This window comes from Onychostruthus taczanowskii, unplaced genomic scaffold (assembly GCF_017590055.1).
Source record: "Onychostruthus taczanowskii isolate IOZ18803 unplaced genomic scaffold, ASM1759005v1 scaffold75, whole genome shotgun sequence".
Classification (NCBI taxonomy): domain Eukaryota; kingdom Metazoa; phylum Chordata; class Aves; order Passeriformes; family Passeridae; genus Onychostruthus; species Onychostruthus taczanowskii.
This window is the reverse complement of record NW_024505339.1, coordinates 2,202,393-2,208,852: the sequence shown is the minus strand read 5'-3', so window position 1 is coordinate 2,208,852 and position 6,460 is coordinate 2,202,393. Positions and strand designations below refer to the sequence as shown.

The following is a 6,460-nucleotide window of genomic DNA, read 5'->3' as shown; positions in this document are numbered from 1 at the left end:
AAAAAAGAAAAACTGCAGCAATTCCTTCTTTCTACCCAGGAACCTCAGTGCTGGGCTCTGCTCCTCATGCACAGCTCAAGCCCCTCTGCCTGTTTAAATTATTTCAATCACAAGCTCCTTGCTGCAAGGTTTTTATTCCCTGCTAAGTATTTGCACAGGACCTGGGGCCTGAGGAGCTGCCTGGACCCCCCAGTTCACAAATTCACAAACCAGAGGCACTTTGCATTTAGAGCAAGCTCTGCATCCTTTATTCCTGCTTTGCTCCATTCCCTCACAGACAAAATCCACCCAGGAGCTGCTCCTGCCACATTTCCCTTCCAGCTCAGCTTCCACCTGCTGGGAAACACATCAGCCATGGAGAAATAATTTCAGTATCTCCAAAGGGAGATCCCACAGCCTTTGCCCTGTGCAGGTGTTGCAGTGCTTGAGCCACCTCTGCTCCACTGGCACTGATAACATCCCAGTGCCCAGTGAGGATTTAGCCCTTCTGAGACAGAGAAAGAGCTGGAAAGGGATTTTTGTCAATATATCCGTGCATGCTGGAGGATGCACCAAATTACTTCCATGGAAAAAGGGGGAAAAAAGCAGAGCTGTTGTAGAGAGTTGGTTATAAAAGCTTTGGCTCATCAGTGCCTCCCTCACAGTGTGGATTAGCTCAATTATCCACTTAGTGCACTTCAGGATAATGATGATCCTGTGGGCTCAGCACAGAGTGGGGTTTGCTTGGGGTTTTTTTTGTTGTTTTTTTTTTTTTTAAAGAAAGCAGAGTGAGAGCTTCCCTTCCCAGCTCATCCACATCAAAACAAGCTCAGGGCTCACGCCACATATAATCAATGTTCCCTGGGCTACTCTGGGCTGCTGCTTTGGGTCAGAAGCTTTTAACTGGCCTTACATGAAGGATTCAACCACTGGAAATCGCTGCTGTTAGAATATTAAAACAGAATGAGGTCATTTCTTGTCCAGGAGAGGAGGAAAGGGCCACCATAAAATAAATAAAGCATAAAAAGCCTCAGCCTGGCTTGGTTGGTTCTGTACCCAGCAGCACCACAGCTCTGCCTGGGCATCAAGCAAAGCAGTCTGGGGAGGAGATTTATGGCCTCAGCAACAAAAATGTAATTGGAAATCATTCTGTGCAGATTGAGGAGCCCACAGCGAGGGGAATGGAAACAGCAGGCAGGGAATGGGGTGAGAGAGGGGTGAGAGGGCCATGAAAGGGCTGGTGCCACGCTCTGGAGAGCTCCTGCCAGCTGGGTGAGCTGGGGAGGGTTTGCACCAGGGCTGGCTGTGTTTTGAAGGTGGTTATTCATTTAAAATGAGAGTTCCTTTGCCAGAGGATGGTTGGGAGCAGGAAAGAGGCTGGGAAAAGTCACCCCTGAGCAGGGAGTGTGTGGGAGAGCAGAGGGAGACACAAAAATGCTGCTGGGGATGTCCAGAAGCACAAAATACTTAGGCCAAAAGCATTGCTGCTGCTCAGGGGCAGAAGTCAGCAGATGTCAACCCAAAATTGCCCAGACACAACCTTTGCCAGAGGAAGAGCCAAAAAGTGACCTAAAGGATCAAGGGGACACCACGGGAGGTGGCTGAGGCTGCCCCAGGCAGTGCCACCAGCTGGGTTATCCCACTAGAACTGCCTTTGGAGAGGGGCAAAACCCCTGCAGGGCTCCCCTGTGTCCATCACCCCTGTTCCAGCAGCAGCAGGAGGCTGTGAGCTCATGCTCAGGACCACTCATGTCCTGGAAGCACAAAGGCTCCCCTGCTCCATTGGCTGGGATCTGCCATTGCCAAGGAAACTAATTGACCTTATTAGCAGAATTCACATACCAAAGCTTAGGGGAAAAGGGGTGAAGACAACTGACCTAAACTCTGCAGTGAAATGTTCCTTGGTGAGCAACAGATGAAATCTCCTCCAGACCTCTCTGGTACAAGGATGTCATCCTTGATCCCACTTTTCCTCCACTCCAAGGGCAGTGGGGTTTTTCTGTGCCTGGGGATGATTTCCACCAGCAGGCTGTGAGAGGAGAGGAGCTTTCCAGCTCCATGAAATGTCTGTAACAGGAAATTCTGAAGGACAGAGCCATCCCTCACAGAGCTCTGGCTGCCTCCAGCCAGGCTCCAGCCTCAATTCCTAGGGAGGGCCCAGCTCCAGGCACATTAATATTAATTAATTATCATGAATAAATAGATGGATATGCCCAGGCTGGACAGGACTTGGAACAACCTGGATTAGTGGGAGGTGTTCCTGCCCACAGCAGAATGTTGGAATGAAATGGGCTTTAATTCCCCTCCAACCCAAACCATCCTGGGATCTGTTTCTATAAAATGTTAGCACAGGGTTTGTTCTCAAGGAGGAGCACAAGAGCTTTGCTCACTGCAGGAATCCTGGATCCCAAGCTGGCACTGCAGGAGAGGTATTTGGGAATAAAGTGTCATTTCTGATGTGCTCCATCAGCCCATGGCCCAGTTACCCCTGAAGGATGGGGAACTGGAGGTGCTTTGTTTGCATTCCCTTCTGGCAGTTCTGGGCCTGCATTTTTTATCCCCCTATTTTTATCCCCCTATTTTTTATCCCCCTCTGTAAATACATAGAGACACAGCTGGTTTTACCTCCAGCTCAGCTGATGGTTTTACATAAAACTGAAGACCTGATTTAATAGAGTCAGAAAAGATGCAACCTCTTCACCACAGCCTTTAATTATGTGAGCAGTTTGCTGAGTTTTCTTGGCTCCTAATAGCTTATTGATCCTGTGGCTTCTGGGCCATCTTTTTTCTTTGCTGTTTTATTAACTCAGTCTGAGGAGAAAATAAACCTGTGGGCTGGTTTGCATCCAGCAGGTTGGGATGAGCAATCCCAGCCTTCAGTGAGTGCACGTGGCAGCTCTCGGGGAGCTGTTATTGGAAGGACAAATAGACTGGAGGTTTACAAAAGAGGAGAGAAATATTAATATTTAATTCACTGGAGGTTTGGCCTGGGCATTTATCACTGGATTTTCAAGGTGTGTGATGTAAAACCACTTTATTCCTGGCTCTCCCTGTCAGCTCTGTCCTTCTCCAGGGAAAGCAGGGTTCCTCTGGCTCTGGGCAAGGCTTTGGGGAGGTGCTTTGTGGTCAGGATTTTGCAAGCAGCACTCACAACCATCCTAAACAATAACCTACATAATTAAAACCTCAAAGCATCTTACTACAGGCCCAAATTCCTGGAATAGACATCCAGAGAGTCAGGGATGGATGGAACACTGTGGGATATTGGGCTGCAACAGATGTGGAAACCCAGCTGCATCACCCAGGAATGAGCTTCCCTTGGGCAGCTGCTCCTGGTCTGGCAACTCACTCAGGTAAGAGCTGCAATTCCAGCTCTTCCAGAAATGAAAACCAAGGCACTAAAGAATCAATCACACTCTGGTAGCTGCTGCCCCAGGGCTCTGGCTCCTGAGCCCACAGGATTCCACTGCTGGGGAGTTCTGCAGGTAGAGGAACAGGCAGAAAACCCCAGAGGTGGACAGGCTTCAAACACACAGAATAAAAGGCCTCTGCTTGGGGCTGTGTGCATTTACACATCACTTTCCAAGAGGAGAACTTCACCATTCCTTTTTTGTTGTTGTTTCATCTTCACTGTACCCACCTGCTTGTTAAATGATCAATTCCAAGGCTCAGGATTTTCCCAAGTTGTGCTTTCCTGCAGGCTCAGAGCTCCCCTCCACCACAGGCACAGAAACAGCAGAGCTGGGGGCTGAAATGCAAATATTGTCCTTTTTTCTGTGCCAGCCCCCAAAATGGGCTGAATTTCCAGGGCAGGGGCAGCCACCAGCCCAGAGCTGTCCCTTCACCCTGGTGTCACATCCATTCTTCAAACCATTTTGGTGTTGGTGATTTTTCAGCCCTGTTCTCCTCCCTGAAACCCTTCTTTTGCCTCAGCTTCAGCCTCTGACCTGTTGCCAGGTGACACCACGTTGTTGCTGTCATCTCCAAAGACCTTTCTGAAGCATAAAAGCAGCACCTTTGAAATCCCTGCCCTTGATGCAGCTCCTGTTTTGCATTTCCAAACAGCCTGGCCCTGACACTGAAGCTTTATTTCACCTCCTGCAAGCACAGAGCATTTTCCTCCAAACACAGCAGCAAACAGGCTGGTGGGGAGGTGCCTGGATAGATTAAATTAATTAAATTCAAAGTGCAGCTACCTTGGTGCAGGGGCTTCACATCACTGTGCATTTCACAGCTCCCACCTTTGAAACAATTCCATCATCTTCCCAGCAGGATCCCCTGGATTTCACTCAGCACAAAGGGTTTATTATTTACTGCCATGGATGAAAGGAACAGCATACCTGATTTGACACAGTTCAGGAAAATTGCTTTATCCAGTGGCTGAGCAGACCCTGTGCCTGCTCCCAGCAGGGCTCCCAGCCCCAGCTCCTGTCTGCACCGAGGGGCTGTGGAGCACTGCACACTGCTGCAGGATTATCAGATGGAGGCACAGATGGAAAACATTTCTGTTGGACATTTCAGCTGCTGCTGCTGCTGTGAGGGGCATTAAACAGCTCACAGATCACCTCAGCACCAGCACTGCTCTCGCTGTCTGATCAGGGCTGATAACCAAATTACCATTGGTGCCACTATTATCTTGACTCAGGTGTTTATTAATAAAGTTTCAGCTATCCAGGAAAATTTATTATTTTTTATTATGGCTGATAACCTCAGGCTTAGCTGGAAGTTTGTCTTTAATGTGCTGTTAAACTTCAAGCCTACTCCACTGTTCAGTGACAACAGCACCCAACAAACCCAAAGCCAACACTAACAAACCTTTAGGTGCAGTTTGCAAGTGCACAAAATAAACAAAAAACCAAGAAAGTCGAACCTAGAGTAACTATCCAACAGGATCTGAGAAAGCACGAGCAAGAAAGCAATCAAAAAATCTGGGAAATAAATCAAAATTGTAAAGAAAACCAAGGAGAGCCCAGCAGAAAGCCATAGGCAGCTTCAGAAACATCAATCATTATTTGTTTAGAGCTCGTGTTGCAGCTGGGCTGTGCAATGATTTTACCACAAACCATTACAACAACAACAACAACAAAAAAAAACTGCTATGGAAAAAATCCAAGTATTGACTTGCAAAAACTAACAGGAGTCTAACAAACAAAAGTCTTAATTATTGGAGATTAAACTTTTAACATCTTTATTTGATTAAAACAGCAGGGATTTGAAATCAGCCTCCACTGAGTGATTTTCTCATTTGCATTTTGTTCAGGTTTCAGTTCCACACAGGTGCTGGGCTGGGGGTGTTTATTGACTCAAATTCCACGTGGAGCAGGCACAGCCTGGCAGCTCCTGAGCTGCATGGGAGGGAAGGGCAATGGAGAGCAAATCATCCTTTATCAAACAAAAATAAGTTTTAACTCTTTGGCTCCTCATCACACTCAGAGCAGGAACACTTCGGGGTGGGACCATGAACTGCAAGTTTGCACAGCACCAAAAGCTCATCAAATGAGCCTTTGCTGGTCCAACACTGAGACACATTAATTAACAGCTAATTAAAGAGCGACATTATCACTGCGTGTGGGATTCTCTACATAGTAATGAAAGTTGCAAATCTTATTAGAAACAGGGAAGGAACCAGCATTAAAACGGAGTTTCCCCAAAGAAGAACCTCCAAGGCTGCAAAAATATTTTATTTCAAATGCTCTGAGCTTGGTCACTGCCCCACCTTGTGGGCTCACGTGTCAGGAGTAAAGCAGGACAGATGTTAGTGTGAATTGGAGCACAGGAGCAGAAAATGCTCAATGTTCTTTAAATAAGCTCTCCTTGCATGGCCTAAGTCAAATCCCACCTGCTCAACCCTCACCACGTTCAGCAGCTCTAGGATCAGCTCATAACAGTTGGGCTGAAACTGATTTCAAGTGTAAAATTAAGGCACTAAATGACATGAAGTGACAAAGAAGGGGAATGTTTGTCCTGGCAGAGCATTAAATGATGCATTAACCTTGTCCTTCTTCACAGGAACACGTGAAATGTGCTCCAGCTCTGGCAGCACAAGGTCAGAGGGGTGCCAGGAACACCCTGAGCCTGAGAAAGGCCAAAGTCCTCCTGGTTATTTTGAGTTTTTGCTCTGATCAGCTCAAGAGTTGCTGCCTGTGATATCTCAGAAATTGTAACAAAGCATTTGCCTTCCTTTAGCTGGGAGAAAACAAACCTGTGACACTTTTCTTGCAGCTCACCAGTGCTGGAAAACAGCAGCTCCTTTGTGCCTCACTTCTCTGAAAAGAAGAATTGGAAAATTAACAGCTCTTCCTCCTGCTCGGAGGGGAAAAGGAGTGAAGTGTCAATATTTAGGATTTCTTGCACTCTGAAAAGCTCAGACACACAGGATATCCCTTCCTCCCTTCTAATTAAGTAGCTACAGCCCAAACTGCCTCAGCTGGAACAGCAGCCACCAAGGCAAGAGAGCTCCTCTTTACATTGCCATTAATAG

The 6,460-nt window shown here is 47.2% G+C and overlaps 1 long non-coding RNA gene across 1 annotated transcript; it reads right to left on the bottom strand.

Moving 5' to 3' along the window:
* Positions 1 to 229: 229 nt before the first annotated feature.
* LOC121345832 lies at positions 230 to 6,246 on the bottom strand. Its single transcript, XR_005954013.1, has 3 exons — positions 6,182 to 6,246; positions 3,620 to 3,727; positions 230 to 336 (listed from the first exon to the last, which is right to left on the bottom strand). It is a non-coding gene; the product is annotated as an uncharacterized LOC121345832 (long non-coding RNA).
* Positions 6,247 to 6,460: the final 214 nt, after the last annotated feature.